Below are 17,678 nucleotides of genomic sequence, written 5' to 3' on the forward strand. Positions count from 1 at the left end.
GCCGCTGAGGCTACCGGGGGGCCGCTGAGGCTACCGGGGGGCCGCTGAGGCTGCCGGGGGGGTCGCTGAGGCCGTGCATGTGAGTCCGCCATGCCTTGTGCTCCCTGATTATGTGAGCGCTATCCATCCATGCCCCCCATGTTGTCAGGGCCTAACCTACTAGTTAGCTGGGAATGTCGTGTGTGCGTGTAAAGACAGATTTTGGGGACCCCCTACCCCTTATATATATATATTTTTTACTATTATTTAAGTCGATGCACATTTTCTTGGAATGCAAATAACAAAAGCACCTTTTTCAATTCCGTGATATGTCGTTTCCCCCCTTTTTAAATAGTATTTTTCTATATAGTTCTGAATTGATGCCAGGATTAATGACAAATCTCACGTTTTAGGGGGGCCCTGTGATCCCATATGAAGGTATGGCCAGTGACTTGGTGGCTTTTATTTTTGATTTTGTATGTATCCGGTGCACGGCATGCCCCGACGTGAAAGAATGAAGAAAATGCTTTTATTTTGATAATGATCTTTGTCGATGCGTCATCCGTAGATTTATTTTTTGCTGTTTTTTTTCAATGACGTTTTCCAAAAGTAGAGATTTCCTTAGAAAACTAAAAGCACAGCTTCAGGTAGAAAGGTCCCCGGGATCAGCGCAGAACAGGACGGCGCAACCGGTCTGCAGTTACCCCGAAAGCACAAGCGATCGTCTGGTCACAAAACGCGTTTGTACATTGTCGCGGTCATAGAGAAGTTTGCACTTGTCTCATTAAAATATATTTTTGCCAAGATCGGCGGTGAAGTCGGTGCAGGATTTTTCACCCCTCCTCGTCCAATAGCAGAAAGTACATTTGTTACTTTTTGTTTTCTTTTTGCATTAAATAGAATTTACCAACCGTAGCTTTATCACTGGTCAAACCTTTAGGGGGAGGTAATTGTTACATATTTCAGGAATATAAGTGATCTAGGTACTAGTGGTCTGGGCTGTTCGTCTGCCCATTGCTGGGATTCAATGATGTCCTGAGCTGCCAGCCGGTCCCCATGGGGCGCACACAAAAGCAGTCGTTTTAGGGGTTCTGTACTTGTTAAATGAGGGTGGGGATCCCCCTTATTAGCAGATCCAAGATCGTCCGGCTGCCAGAACCCCCAGTGATCAGATATAACCTGTGGCAGGTAGCGGTTCGCTTCCCTACTGCGCCTCCGCAGGAGAAATGAAGAATTGCACAAGTCGGGCTGAGCCAAGTCTTCCAGAGAGAAACCCTCTTTATGACTCTTCACTTCCCCAGAAAGTAGATGTGGGCGGTCTTTTATTATGGACTCCTCTCTAATGGGGTTTGGCGCTTTTAACCCTTAGTGGTGGTCCCGAGCTGATGTCACTTGATAAGAAGTGTCCACTAGTAATGACTTAAAGGGGTTGTTCCATGTTCTGTCTGTAGGAGCTCGCTACGCTCCCCTGTCACCCTCCCCGTAACCCCACCCAGGGCTTCAAGCTTGCAAAACGAGGTTAGGAGCGGCACTTCTGACAAGTGACCGTTTGGACCAACGGCATGGTTGCACCATTGGTCCAGAACTTCAGAGCAGCATTCGCATATTCATTCTTGAATATGGAGACTGGTCCCCGCTGAATCACTGCAGAGGTGGACGGTGACCTTGACAACTAGCCGTAAACTCAAGAATTATAAATTTTCTGTTTGTTTTTTTTTAGAAGGATTATAAGAAGTAAATTGCAAAGTTGCATAGTTTTGTTTTTTTTTTCCGTTTTAATTATTGAAGGTGATGAGCCAACCCCTTTAAAAATAGGAACACCAAAGATTTCACAGATATAACGAAGTCGGCCATAGTGGGATCGCTCGATACTCCCCCTGCACATACACCTCACAGCGCTGAACGCCGCCTTCTCTTAAAGAGCATCTGTCGCCTTTCCTTTCTATTGTGCGAGTCGGGAAAACTTTTTTAAAAAGAAACAACAAAAAACCTTTGTAATTTGTGCCAGTAACGCAACTAACAAACTTTTTGTACTTTTATATGGCAGAATGGGGTCTAAGAGACTCTTGTTTCGGACAGATTTATTCTTTCTATTCACAGGGCTAAAATATCTACAGATGTAATTTAGTTCTGTTGTCCTGGTCCGCACTGACTGGGAGGGCGCTAGAGAAGAAGCCGGAAACGGGTGCGACCAGAACCAGTGTCTTCAATATGTGCAATAGATAAGTGCTAATAATGCTTGTGTGTATAATAGAGCGAAGGTGCGATAACGGCCGCTGCGAGCGCCACCGGTACATGGCGACAGCTTCTCTTTAAGTAAAAGCGAGTTTCAGGAAAAAGTGAATCTCTTGCTGCTGGGCTGAACACACAGCTTACATATCGGTTACTTACATATCGGTTACATGCGTGCCATCGGTGCCGCCAGGCGAAGTACGATCGCGTATGGGCGGGGCTTAGCAAATCCGCGCCCAATTCAGGGATGGGGCTTAATAAATATCCCAAATTTTGTGTTGTTAGTGTTGGTCAGTGGCACATCCATGATGGCTGCTAAACTCAATGATTGCACCAGGGACTGGAAACAGACAGGATCCTAAAAAGAGGAGATTGATTTCTCCTCGAGAAAAGACAATGCCTGGTTTCCCATAGCAACCAAACAGGCCTCAACAGAGAACAATGCCTTGTTGCCTATAGCAACCTGACAAGAGTTAGAATAATAATGACTTATTGCCTGTAGCAACCAGCTAAACCTCCAGAAGGCCTGGTTGCCAATAGCAACGTGACAGGCCCCAGCTCCAAACTGCTCAGTAATAATATAAGCCGCACACTGGTTGCTATGGCAACAATCCTGGTTTTTCTGTCAATATTGATAAATGAGGCCCCAAAATTGTTCCCCGTTAGTTGGTCTGAGTTGTTTTCACCATGTAATTGAGCAGATCCCTTTTTCCAGGCCCAATATTAAGTGTATTCAGACATGTCCTCTTGTTCAGACAGAGCCGGCCCACGGCGTAACGACGAGCCGGCCCACGGCGTAACGACGAGCCGGCCCACGGCGTAACGACGAGCCGGCCCACGGCGTAACGACGAGCCGGCCCACGGCGTAACGATGAGCCGGCCCACGGCGTAACGACGAGCCGGCCCACGGCGTAACGACGAGCCGGCCCACGGCGTAACGACGAGCCGGCCCACGGCGTAACGACGAGCCGGCCCACGGCGTAACGACGAGCCGGCCCACGGCGTAACGACGAGCCGGCCCACGGCGTAACGACGAGCCGGCCCACGGCGTAACGACGAGCCTGTCTGGCTGAGGTGAAACTACAACCCCCAACAAAGCACGTTGGGAGTTGTAAGCTCACGGCAGCTGACGAGACAATCTGTATGTGATCAGCAGGAATCGGTGCCGAAACCCGGGACAAACCGACTCATTTTGAGAATTGTCAGCGCACAAGGTGTCGTGATCGGCGTGGGGTCTGCGGTAAACTTTTAATTAGTCGCCCATTAAACTTCAAACTAATAAGTAAATTAATGACATCCGTGTGCAGATGAGGCGACGTCTCGGTGCCTGGTGAGAGCGAGGGATAGCGGCTTGCCGACCAGCACCGCCATGTTACCTAGGGTACATGTTTCCAGCCTTGTGCCAGGTCTCCACGGTGGGCAGCACTGGCGCCGGTGGGAGTTTGGGTTCTCTCGCCCTCGGCACTGTCGCCTTCTGAAAGGTAAATCCCGGAGTTCCCTTCTAATATAGACGGTGCTTTATATTACTGAGATTTTACATTGAACTTGTGCCATTCTTAGGCCAGGAAGGTGGCACATTGGGCATTATGTATTGGGGGCTGGGGTATACAATGTACACACCTATATCCACTACATCTGATAATGATGCACGTAGTCCTTAGCTCACTGTTAAAGGGGTTGTCAAAGATGAGAAAAATATGGATGCTTTTTTTTTTCTTCCCTGAAACAACGCCAATTCTGTCAATAGGTTGACTTTGGTATTGCAGCTTCATTGGGATGAATGGGACTGAACTGCAATCACAATCTGTAAACAGAAGTAGTGCGGTTGGTTTTTTTTTGGGAAAAAAAAATACGGCCATGTGATCAAATCCAGAACATCACCTTTAAATTGAAGTGATCTCTTGCTTTTGTATAGTATATGAAGTTTTCCAGTTCTGCAGGGGAATTTTAAAGCTGGTTGTGGGAGAGCCAGCGGTTACATATGACCACTACCCATAGAAATGACAGGCGCGGGGTCCTGGACAGTGGGTCCTCAGTGTGTCCCCTCCGCGGCTCGTCCTTCTTACTGCAGAGTCATTGGATGGCTAGATGTGATTGTTAGCATGTTGTGAATGTCTGGTTTTAACTACTTAATTGCTCATTGTAAATCATCAATAAAGGCTAACGTTTCTCTGCACGTCTGTCTCATTAATACGTGTGCGACCAATGGGCACGGGGTCAGGGCGGCCGTCTAAGGTCGCAGAAGTGTGCAGCGTATACGTGCAAAGTGTCTGAAGTCGCCTTTATAATAGGAAACCTTACTGAAGTTGTACGGAGTTTCAGGATGCAAACTTCATGTCTAAGTTATCCGACAGATGGGGCATAACTTGCTAATCGCTGGGACCCCCAGTGACCCCCAGGCCGGAGCTCTGCAGTCACATTCATTGTCTACATGACTGTTAAATATACCAGCGCATTGCAATCTGATTTCTCGCACAGTTCAAGTCAAAGCAGCAAAGGCCAAGGATGCGCATCTCTGCACGAGTGCCCAATCTCTGGGCCCCAGCTACATCTATAGATTATATATGGCAGAAACTTGTAATTTTAAAAGTGACCCTTTAATTCAGTTGGTGTCTTTATAATTCTATGGAGACACACACATACACCTGCCAGTAGAAGCGATTCTCCATAGAACTTTATAAGCACCAACTGTCATTTCCTGTCTCTCTAATGGGAAGAGTTGCTCAGTCCAGGAGGAGAAAGAAGCAGATTTCTCTGAGATTACAAAGTATTGATATATTTTACTATTTTGCCTACAGCGTTCTGTAAGGCCGGATTCACACGGACTAGACGCAGACCTCCTGCCATGAACTTGATGGTCTCATATGTGCCCGTGAATGTCGGGAGACAGGTTTGTACACTGGCGTCTGAATTCAGCCTTACACTGAGAGGATTGCGGAGCGCTGATGGATTTGCATCATTTTGTAGAAGAGATTCTAGGTTCAGGACTTACAGACGGCAGCGGGAAAATGATGGAAATTATAAAGGTCGACTGTTTACAAAGTTACTTCATTTTACATTAAGCAAAATAACAAATTCTGTACAAATGCAGCCATAACTCGTAGAGATAAAGAACACCAAAGAATCAACTCAGTGTGTCCAAACCTCTTATCCCATCACATCGGCCACAGGGAACGAGTCACAATGCCTCCATATATATTAGGGACCTGCTCCTCTCATGTCCGTGGCCGCCGCCTTTAGTGTCACTAATGGACGTGATTTGCGTAATGACATCTCAGTATTTTGTATAGTGGTCACTGCCTGCTGCAAGATCACATCACTCTAATCTGCAGCCATTAGTGCTAAACATTCAGATTAGCCGGAAGAATCCATTTAACTTGGAGATTTGCATCTGGTAAATTTATTTAAGAAAATAGAAAATTTTCTCCTAATGACGAGAATCTGTGATAAACTTCACTCATCACTAAGTGACTGATCCCAATCGTAGGATAAAAAACCATAAGAACCAGAAAAGCATAAGACCCTCTTACCTCACTGCACTCCCACCCTAAGGGCTCGCTCACACTTAGGATGGAATCGGATGAGTGCAATCTGATTTATAAAAAAAAAAAAAAAAATCTGATAGTGCACAGCTCAATATTACTCTATGGGGCAGCTCAGATCGGTGATTGTCTCATGCTGATTTGGCCAGAAAAAAAACAATGTTGGCATGCTGCAAATCGCTGCGAGACTGTGATCACGAGCACCCATACAAGTGAGACACATCGCACTGCACTCGGATGTCACCTGACTGCAGTGCGATTCCCGCAGACGCCGGCGATGGAGAAATTAATATCTGTCTCATCCGCAGTTGTGATAGGATTCTCTACTGCAGGAGGATCGGAGCACAGACACTGATCACAGAACACTGACACTTGGAGCAGGGCGCTGACACTCTGAGCACAGACACTCTGATCACAGAGCGCTGACACTCTGATCACAGAGCGCTGACACTCTGATCACAGAGCGCTGACACTCTGATCACAGAGCGCTGACACTCTGATCACAGAGCGCTGACACTCGGAGCACAGAGCGCTGACACTCGGAGCACAGAGCGCTGACACTCGGAGCACAGAGCGCTGACACTCGGAGCACACTGCGCTGACACTAACACGGCGCCCCCTCTTCAATCTCACCGCGCTCTCCTCTATATAACACGGCGCCCCCTCTTCTATCACCCCGCTCTCCTCTATATAACACGGCGCCCCCTCTTCTATCTCAACCCGCTCTCCTCTATATAACACGGCACCCCCTCTTCTATCACCGCGCTCTCCTCTATATAACACGGCGCCCCCTCTTCTATCTCACCCCGCTCTCCTCTATATAACACGGCACCCCCTCTTCTATCACCGCGCTCTCCTCTATATAACACGGCACCCCCTCTTCTATCGCACCGCGCTCTCCTCTATATAACACGGCGCCCCCTCTTCTATCACCGCGCTCTCCTCTATATAACACGGCGCCCCCCTCTTCTATCACCGCGCTCTCCTCTATATAACACGGCGCCCCCTCTTCTATCACACCCCGCTCTCCTCTATATAACACGGCACCTCCTCTTCTATCACCGCGCTCTCCTCTATATAACACGGCGCCCCCTCTTCTATCACCGCGCTCTCCTCTATATAACACGGCGCCCCCTCTTCTATCACACCCCGCTCTCCTCTATATAACACGGCACCTCCTCTTCTATCACCGCGCTCTCCTCTATATAACACGGCGCCCCCTCTTCTATCGCACCGCGCTCTACGGCGCCCCTCTTCTATCACCCCGCTCTCCTCTATATAACACGGCACCCCCCTCTTCTATCACCCCGCTCTCCTCTATAAAACACGGCGCCCCCTCTTCTATCACCCCGCTCTCCTCTATATAACACGGCGCCCCCTCTTCTATCTCACCCCGCTCTCCTCTATATAACACGGCACCCCCTCTTCTATCACCGCGCTCTCCTCTATATAACACGGCACCCCCTCTTCTATCGCACCGCGCTCTCCTCTATATAACACGGCGCCCCCTCTTCTATCACCGCGCTCTCCTCTATATAACACGGCGCCCCCCTCTTCTATCACCGCGCTCTCCTCTATATAACACGGCGCCCCCTCTTCTATCACACCCCGCTCTCCTCTATATAACACGGCGCCCCCTCTTCTATCACACCCCGCTCTCCTCTATATAACACGGCGCCCCCTCTTCTGTCGCACCGCGCTCTCCTCTATATAACACGGTGCCCCCTCTTCTATCGCACCCCGCTCTCCTCTATATAACACGGCGCCCCTCTTCTATCACCCCGCTCTCCTCTATATAACACGGCGCCCCCTCTTCTATCGCACCCCGCTCTCCTCTATATAACACGGCGCCCCTCTTCTATCGCACCGCGCTCTCCTCTATATAACACGGCGCCCCCTCTTCTATCACCGCGCTCTCCTCTATATAACACGGCGCCCCCCTCTTCTATCACCCCGCTCTCCTCTATATAACACGGTGCCCCCTCTTCTATCGCACCCCGCTCTCCTCTATATAACACGGCGCCCCCTCTTCTATCACACCCCGCTCTCCTCTATATAACACGGCACCTCCTCTTCTATCACCGCGCTCTCCTCTATATAACACGGCGCCCCCTCTTCTATCGCACCGCGCTCTACGGCGCCCCTCTTCTATCACCCCGCTCTCCTCTATATAACACGGCACCCCCCTCTTCTATCACCCCGCTCTCCTCTATAAAACACGGCGCCCCCTCTTCTATCACCCCGCTCTCCTCTATATAACACGGCGCCCCCTCTTCTATCTCACCCCGCTCTCCTCTATATAACACGGCACCCCCTCTTCTATCACCGCGCTCTCCTCTATATAACACGGCACCCCCTCTTCTATCGCACCGCGCTCTCCTCTATATAACACGGCGCCCCCTCTTCTATCACCGCGCTCTCCTCTATATAACACGGCGCCCCCCTCTTCTATCACCGCGCTCTCCTCTATATAACACGGCGCCCCCTCTTCTATCACACCCCGCTCTCCTCTATATAACACGGCGCCCCCTCTTCTATCACACCCCGCTCTCCTCTATATAACACGGCGCCCCCTCTTCTATCGCACCCCGCTCTCCTCTATATAACACGGCGCCCCCTCTTCTATCGCACCGCGCTCTCCTCTATATAACACGGCGCCCCCTCTTCCATCGCACCGCGCTCTCCTCTATATAACACGGCGCCCCCTCTTCTATCGCACCGCGCTCTCCTCTATATAACACGGCGCCCCCTCTTCTATCACACCCCGCTCTCCTCTATATAACACGGCGCCCCCTCTTCTATCGCACCGCGCTCTCCTCTATATAACACGGCGCCCCCTCTTCTATCACACCGCGCTCTCCTCTATATAACACGGCGCCCCCTCTTCTATCTCACCGCACTCTCCTCTATATAACACGGCGCCCCCTCTTCTATCTCACCCCGCTCTCCTCTATATAACACGGCGCCCCCTCTTCTATCACACCCCGCTCTCCTCTATATAACACGGCGCCCCCTCTTCTATCACACCGCGCTCTCCTCTATATAACACGGCACCCCCTCTTCTATCACACCCCGCTCTCCTCTATATAACACGGCGCCCCCTCTTCTATCGCACCGCGCTCTCCTCTATATAACACGGCACCCCCTCTTCTATCACACCCCGCTCTCCTCTATATAACACGGAGCCCCCTCTTCTATCAACCCTCTCCTCTATATAACACGGCGCCCCCTCTTCTATCACCCCTCTCCTCTATCACACCGCGCTCTCCTCTATATAACACGGCGCCCCCTCTTCTATCTCACCGCACTCTCCTCTATATAACACGGCGCCCCCTCTTCTATCTCACCCCGCTCTCCTCTATATAACACGGCGCCCCCTCTTCTATCGCACCGCGCTCTCCTCTATATAACACGGAGCCCCCTCTTCTATCAACCCTCTCCTCTATATAACACGGCGCCCCCTCTTCTATCACCCCTCTCCTCTATATAACACGGCGCCCCCTCTTCTATCACCCCTCTCCTCTATATAACACGGCGCCCCCTCTTCTATCACCCCTCTCCTCTATATAACACGGTGCCCCCTCTTCTATCGCACCGCGCTCTCCTCTATATAACACGGCGCCCCCTCTTCTATCTCACCGCGCTCTCCTCTATATAACACGGCGCCCCCTCTTCTATCGCACCGCGCTCTCCTCTATATAACACGGCGCCCCCTCTTCTATCACCGCGCTCTCCTCTATATAACACGGCACCCCCTCTTCTATCGCACCGCGCTCTCCTCTATATAACACGGCGCCCCCTCTTCTATCGCACCGCGCTCTCCTCTATATAACACGGCGCCCCCTCTTCTATCTCACCCCGCTCTCCTCTATATAACACGGTGCCCCCTCTTATATCGCACCGCGCTCTCCTCTATATAACACGGCGCCCCCTCTTCTATCGCACCGCGCTCTCCTGTATATAACACGGCACCCCCTCTTCTATCTCACCCCGCTCTCCTCTATATAACACGGTGCCCCCTCTTCTATCGCACCGCGCTCTCCTCTATATAACACGGCGCCCCCTCTTCTATCGCACCGCGCTCTCCTCTATATAACACGGCACCCCCTCTTCTATCTCACCGCGCTCTCCTCTATATAACACGGCGCCCCCTCTTCTATCACCCCGCTCTCCTCTATATAACACGGCGCCCCCTCTTCTATCACCGCGCTCTCCTCTATATAACACGGCGCCCCCTCTTCTATCACCGCGCTCTCCTCTATATAACACGGTGCCCCCTCTTCTATCACCCCGCTCTCCTCTATATAACACGGCGCCCCCTCTTCTATCTCACCCCCTCTCCTCTATATAACACGGCGCCCCCTCTTCTATCTCACCCCCTCTCCTCTATATAACACGGCGCCCCCTCTTCTATCACCGCACTCTCCTCTATATAACACGGCGCCTCCTCTTCTATCACCGCGCTCTCCTCTATATAACACGGCGCCCCCTCTTCTATCGCACCGCGCTCTCCTCTATATAACACGGCGCCCCCTCTTCTATCACCGCGCTCTCCTCTATATAACACGGCGCCCCCTCTTCTATCACCGCGCTCTCCTCTATATAACACGGCGCCCCCTCTTCTATCACCCCTCTCCTCTATATAACACGGCGCCCCCTCTTCTATCACCGCGCTCTCCTCTATATAACACGGCGCCCCCTCTTCTATCACCGCGCTCTCCTCTATATAACACGGAGCCCCCTCTTCTATCACCGCGCTCTCCTCTATATAACACGGCGCCCCCTCTTCTATCGCACCGCGCTCTCCTCTATATAACACGGTGCCCCCTCTTCTATCACCCCGCTCTCCTCTATATAACACGGCGCCCCCTCTTCTATCTCACCCCCTCTCCTCTATATAACACGGCGCCCCCTCTTCTATCTCACCCCCTCTCCTCTATATAACACGGCGCCCCCTCTTCTATCACCGCGCTCTCCTCTATATAACACGGCGCCTCCTCTTCTATCACCGCGCTCTCCTCTATATAACACGGCGCCCCCTCTTCTATCGCACCGCGCTCTCCTCTATATAACACGGCGCCCCCTCTTCTATCACCGCGCTCTCCTCTATATAACACGGCGCCCCCTCTTCTATCACCCCTCTCCTCTATATAACACGGCGCCCCCTCTTCTATCACCGCGCTCTCCTCTATATAACACGGCGCCCCCTCTTCTATCACCGCGCTCTCCTCTATATAACACGGCGCCCCCTCTTCTATCACCGCGCTCTCCTCTATATAACACGGAGCCCCCTCTTCTATCACCGCGCTCTCCTCTATATAACACGGCGCCCCCTCTTCTATCACACCGCGCTCTCCTCTATATAACACGGCGCCCGCTCTTCTATCTCACCGCGCTCTCCTCTATATAACACGGCGCCCCCTCTTCTATCACCCCTCTCCTCTATATAACACGGCGCCCCCTCTTCTATCTCACCGCACTCTCCTCTATATAACACGGCGCCCCCTCTTCTATCACACCGCGCTCTCCTCTATATAACACGGCGCCCCCTCTTCTATCACCCCTCTCCTCTATATAACACGGCGCCCCCTCTTCTATCACCGCTCTCCTCTATATAACACGGCGCCCCCTCTTCTATCACCGCTCTCCTCTATATAACACGGCGCCCCCTCTTCTATCACCGCGCTCTCCTCTATATAACACGGCGCCCCCTCTTCTATCACCCCTCTCCTCTATATAACACGGCGCCCCCTCTTCTATCACCGCGCTCTCCTCTATATAACACGGCGCCCCCTCTTCTATCACCGCGCTCTCCTCTATATAACACGGCGCCCCCTCTTCTATCACCGCTCTCCTCTATATAACACGGCGCCCCCTCTTCTATCACCGCGCTCTCCTCTATATAACACGGCGCCCCCTCTTCTATCACCCCTCTCCTCTATATAACACGGCGCCCCCTCTTCTATCGCACCGCGCTCTCCTCTATATAACACGGCGCCCCCTCTTCTATCACCGCGCTCTCCTCTATATAACACGGCGCCCCCTCTTCTATCACCGCGCTCTCCTCTATATAACACGGTGCCCCCTCTTCTATCTCACCCCGCTCTCCTCTATATAACACGGTGCCCCCTCTTCTATCACACCGCGCTCTTCTCTATATAACACGGCGCCCCCTCTTCTATCACCGCTCTCCTCTATATAACACGGCGCCCCCTCTTCTATCACCGCGCTCTCCTCTATATAACACGGCGCCCCCTCTTCTATCACCCCTCTCCTCTATATAACACGGCGCCCCCTCTTCTATCACCGCGCTCTCCTCTATATAACACGGCGCCCCCTCTTCTATCACCGCGCTCTCCTCTATATAACACGGCGCCCCCTCTTCTATCACCGCGCTCTCCTCTATATAACACGGCGCCCCCTCTTCTATCACCGTGCTCTCCTCTATATAACACGGCGCCCCCTCTTCTATCTCACCGCTCTCCTCTATATAACACGGCGCCCCCTCTTCTATCACCGCGCTCTCCTCTATATAACACGGCGCCCCCTCTTCTATCTCACCCCGCTCTCCTCTATATAACACGGCGCCCCCTCTTCTATCTCACCGCGCTCTCCTCTATATAACACGGCGCCCCCTCTTCTATCACCGCGCTCTCCTCTATATAACACGGCGCCCCCTCTTCTATCTCACCCCGCTCTCCTCTATATAACACGGCGCCCCCTCTTCTATCACCGCGCTCTCCTCTATATAACACGGCGCCCCCTCTTCTATCACACCCCGCTCTCCTCTATATAACACGGCGCCCCCTCTTCTATCTCACCGCGCTCTCCTCTATATAACACGGTGCCCCCTCTTCTATCTCACCCCGCTCTCCTCTATATAACACGGCGCCCCCTCTTCTATCTCACCCCGCTCTCCTCTATATAACACGGCGCCCCCTCTTCTATCTCACCGCGCTCTCCTCTATATAACACGGCGCCCCCTCTTCTATCACCGCGCTCTCCTCTATATAACACGGCGCCCCCTCTTCTATCTCACCCCGCTCTCCTCTATATAACACGGCGCCCCCTCTTCTATCACCGCGCTCTCCTCTATATAACACGGCGCCCCCTCTTCTATCACACCCCGCTCTCCTCTATATAACACGGCGCCCCCTCTTCTATCACCGCGCTCTCCTCTATATAACACGGCGCCCCCTCTTCTATCACCGCGCTCTCCTCTATATAACACGGTGCCCCCTCTTCTATCTCACCCCGCTCTCCTCTATATAACACGGCGCCCCCTCTTCTATCACCGCGCTCTCCTCTATATAACACGGCGCCCCCTCTTCTATCTCACCGCTCTCCTCTATATAACACGGCGCCCCCTCTTCTATCTCACCGCGCTCTCCTCTATATAACACGGTGCCCCCTCTTCTATCTCACCCCGCTCTCCTCTATATAACACGGCGCCCCCTCTTCTATCACCGCGCTCTCCTCTATATAACACGGCGCCCCCTCTTCTATCACACCGCGCTCCTCTATATAACACGGCGCCCCCTCTTCTATCTCACCGCGCTCTCCTCTATATAACACGGTGCCCCCTCTTCTATCTCACCCCGCTCTCCTCTATATAACACGGTGCCCCCTCTTCTATCACACCGCGCTCTTCTCTATATAACACGGCGCCCCCTCTTCTATCACACCGCGCTCTTCTCTATATAACACGGCGCCCCCTCTTCTATCACCGCGCTCTCCTCTATATAACACGGCGCCCCCTCTTCTATCACACCGCGCTCTCCTCTATATAACACGGCGCCCCCTCTTCTATCACCCCTCTCCTCTATATAACACGGAGCCCCCTCTTCTATCACACCGCGCTCTCCTCTATATAACACGGCGCCCCCTCTTCTATCACCCCTCTCCTCTATATAACACGGCACCCCCTCTTCTATCACCCCGCTCTCCTCTATATAACACGGCGCCCCCTCTTCTATCACCGTGCTCTCCTCTATATAACACGGCGCCCCCTCTTCTATCTCACCCCGCTCTCCTCTATATAACACGGCACCCCCTCTTCTATCACCCCTCTCCTCTATATAACACGGCACCCCCTCTTCTATCACCCCGCTCTCCTCTATATAACACGGCGCCCCCTCTTCTATCACCGCGCTCTCCTCTATATAACACGGCGCCCCCTCTTCTATCTCACCCCCTCTCCTCTATATAACACGGCGCCCCCTCTTCTATCACCGCGCTCTCCTCTATATAACACGGAGCCCCCTCTTCTATCACCGCGCTCTCCTCTATATAACACGGCGCCCCCTCTTCTATCACCCCGCTCTCCTCTATATAACACGGCGCCCCCTCTTCTATCTCACCGCGCTCTCCTCTATATAACACGGCGCCCCCTCTTCTATCACCCCGCTCTCCTCTATATAACACGGCGCCCCCTCTTCTATCTCACCGCGCTCTCCTCTATATAACACGGCACCCCCTCTTCTATCACCGCGCTCTCCTCTATATAACACGGCGCCCCCTCTTCTATCTCACCGCTCTCCTCTATATAACACGGCGCCCCCTCTTCTATCACCGCGCTCTCCTCTATATAACACGGCGCCCCCTCTTCTATCTCACCGCTCTCCTCTATATAACACGGCGCCCCCTCTTCTATCTCACCGCGCTCTCCTCTATATAACACGGTGCCCCCTCTTCTATCTCACCCCGCTCTCCTCTATATAACACGGCGCCCCCTCTTCTATCTCACCCCGCTCTCCTCTATATAACACGGCGCCCCCTCTTCTATCTCACCGCGCTCTCCTCTATATAACACGGCGCCCCCTCTTCTATCACCGCGCTCTCCTCTATATAACACGGCGCCCCCTCTTCTATCTCACCCCGCTCTCCTCTATATAACACGGCGCCCCCTCTTCTATCACCGCGCTCTCCTCTATATAACACGGCGCCCCCTCTTCTATCACACCCCGCTCTCCTCTATATAACACGGCGCCCCCTCTTCTATCACCGCGCTCTCCTCTATATAACACGGCGCCCCCTCTTCTATCACCGCGCTCTCCTCTATATAACACGGTGCCCCCTCTTCTATCACCGCGCTCTCCTCTATATAACACGGAGCCCCCTCTTCTATCACCCCGCTCTCCTCTATATAACACGGCGCCCCCTCTTCTATCTCACCGCGCTCTCCTCTATATAACACGGCGCCCCCTCTTCTATCTCACCCCGCTCTCCTCTATATAACACGGCGCCCCCTCTTCTATCACCGCGCTCTCCTCTATATAACACGGCGCCCCCTCTTCTATCACCCCTCTCCTCTATATAACACGGCGCCCCCTCTTCTATCACCCCTCTCCTCTATATAACACGGCACCCCCTCTTCTATCACCCCGCTCTCCTCTATATAACACGGCGCCCCCTCTTCTATCACCGCGCTCTCCTCTATATAACACGGCGCCCCCTCTTCTATCTCACCCCCTCTCCTCTATATAACACGGCGCCCCCTCTTCTATCACCGCGCTCTCCTCTATATAACACGGAGCCCCCTCTTCTATCACCCCGCTCTCCTCTATATAACACGGCGCCCCCTCTTCTATCACACCCCGCTCTCCTCTATATAACACGGCGCCCCCTCTTCTATCTCACCGCGCTCTCCTCTATATAACACGGCGCCCCCTCTTCTATCACCGCGCTCTCCTCTATATAACACGGCGCCCCCTCTTCTATCTCACCGCGCTCTCCTCTATATAACACGGCGCCCCCTCTTCTATCCCCCCGCTCTCCTCTATATAACACGGAGCCCCCTCTTCTATCACCCCGCTCTCCTCTATATAACACGGCGCCCCCTCTTCTATCACACCCCGCTCTCCTCTATATAACACGGCGCCCCCTCTTCTATCTCACCGCGCTCTCCTCTATATAACACGGCGCCCCCTCTTCTATCACCGCGCTCTCCTCTATATAACACGGCGCCCCCTCTTCTATCACCGCGCTCTCCTCTATATAACACGGCGCCCCCTCTTCTATCACCGCGCTCTCCTCTATATAACACGGCGCCCCCTCTTCTATCTCACCGCGCTCTCCTCTATATAACACGGCGCCCCCTCTTCTATCACCGCGCTCTCCTCTATATAACACGGCGCCCCCTCTTCTATCACCCCGCTCTCCTCTATATAACACGGCGCCCCCTCTTCTATCACCCCGCTCTCCTCTATATAACACGGAGCCCCCTCTTCTATCACCGCGCTCTCCTCTATATAACACGGCGCCCCCTCTTCTATCACACCCCGCTCTCCTCTATATAACACGGCGCCCCCTCTTCTATCACCGCGCTCTCCTCTATATAACACGGCGCCCCCTCTTCTATCACCGCGCTCTCCTCTATATAACACGGCGCCCCCTCTTCTATCGCACCCCGCTCTCCTCTATATAACACGGCGCCCCCTCTTCTATCGCACCGCGCTCTCCTCACTGTGCTCCCTTTTATCACATTGCTGCAGTTCCTCCTGTTGCCACCAGGTGTCGTCTAGCTAGGAGCGGAAGTGGCGTCGGCGTGGAGGCGGCTTCCGGTGTGCAGCGTCTGTGGCTCGGGTTCCCTGAGGAGGATCCGGCGGATAACGGGCTCCAGACAGGTGAGACACCGGCAGCTTGAGAGCCCCGCCCCGGAACCGCTCCGTGTGTCCTAGGAGCGAGCTGTGCCTCACCCGGAGGAGGCGTTATAATCTCCAGTATAATAGCAGTGGATATTGTATAATAACCGGGTGTGTGGTGCAATGGCAGCAGTGTGTGCAGTGTTATATCGGTGTGTAATACTGGTGGTGTGCAGTGTTATAGCGGTGTGTAATAATGGCGGTGTGTGCAGTGTTATAGTGGTGTGTACTGATGGCGGTGTTATAGCGGTGTGTAATAATGGCGGTGTGTAATAATGGTTGTGTGCAGTGTTATAGCGGTGTGTAATAATGCTGGTGTGCAGTGTTATAGCGGTGTGTAATAATGCTGGTGTGCAGTGTTATAGCGGTGTGTAATAATGGTGGTGTGTAGTGTTATAGTGGTGTGTAATAATGGTGGTGTGCAGTGTTATAGCGGTGTGTAATAATGGTGGTGTGCAGTGTTATAGCGGTGTGTAATAATGGTGGTGTGTAGTGTTATAGCGGTGTGTAATAATGCTGGTGTGCAGTGTTATAGCGGTGTGTAATAATGGTGGTGTGTAATAATGGTTGTGTGCAGTGTTATAGCGGTGTGTAATAATGCTGGTGTGCAGTGTTATAGCGGTGTGTAATAATGCTGGTGTGCAGTGTTATAGCGGTGTGTAATAATGGTGGTGTGTAGTGTTATAGTGGTGTGTAATAATGGTGGTGTGCAGTGTTATAGCGGTGTGTAATAATGGTGGTGTGCAGTGTTATAGCGGTGTGTAATGATGGTGGTGTGCAGTGTTATAGCGGTGTGTAATAATGGTGGTGTGCAGTGTTATAGCGGTGTGTAATGATGGTGGTGTGCAGTGTTATAGCGGTGTGTAATAATGGTGGTGTGCAGTGTTATAGCGGTGTGTAATGATGGTGGTGTGCAGTGTTATAGCGGTGTGTAATAATGGTGGTGTGCAGTGTTATAGCGGTGTGTAATGATGGCGGTGTGCAGTGTTATAGCGGTGTGTAATAATGGTGGTGTGCAGTGTTATAGCGGTGTGTAATAATGGCGGTGTGCAGTGTTATAGCGGTGTGTAATGATGGCGGTGTGCAGTGTTATAGCGGTGTGTACTGATGGTGGTGTGCAGTGTTATAGCGGTGTGTACTTATGGTGGTGTGCAGTGTTATAGCGGTGTGTAATAATGATGGTGTGCAGTGTTATAGCGGTGTGTAATAATGCTGGTGTGCAGTGTTATAGCGGTGTGTAATGATGGCGGTGTGCAGTGTTATAGCGGTGTGTACTGATGGC

General features: G+C 52.4%; 1 protein-coding gene across 2 annotated transcripts in view; it reads left to right on the forward strand.

Annotated features, from left to right (window-relative positions):
• The first annotated feature begins 16,239 nt into the window (after nucleotides 1-16,239).
• Nucleotides 16,240-17,678, forward strand: part of ZZZ3 (zinc finger ZZ-type containing 3) — a 59,182-nt gene continuing 57,743 nt past the window's right edge. Inside the window, exon 1 of one of the 2 annotated variants that reach the window (XM_077277552.1) lies at nucleotides 16,240-16,378. The gene's annotated coding sequence lies outside the window, so the exon portion shown is untranslated. Of the gene's footprint in view, nucleotides 16,508-17,678 lie in introns of both variants that reach the window. The other variant, XM_077277556.1, reaches the window with a different exon arrangement.

Source organism: Ranitomeya variabilis, chromosome 8 (assembly GCF_051348905.1).
Source record: "Ranitomeya variabilis isolate aRanVar5 chromosome 8, aRanVar5.hap1, whole genome shotgun sequence".
Lineage (NCBI taxonomy): Eukaryota > Metazoa > Chordata > Amphibia > Anura > Dendrobatidae > Ranitomeya > Ranitomeya variabilis.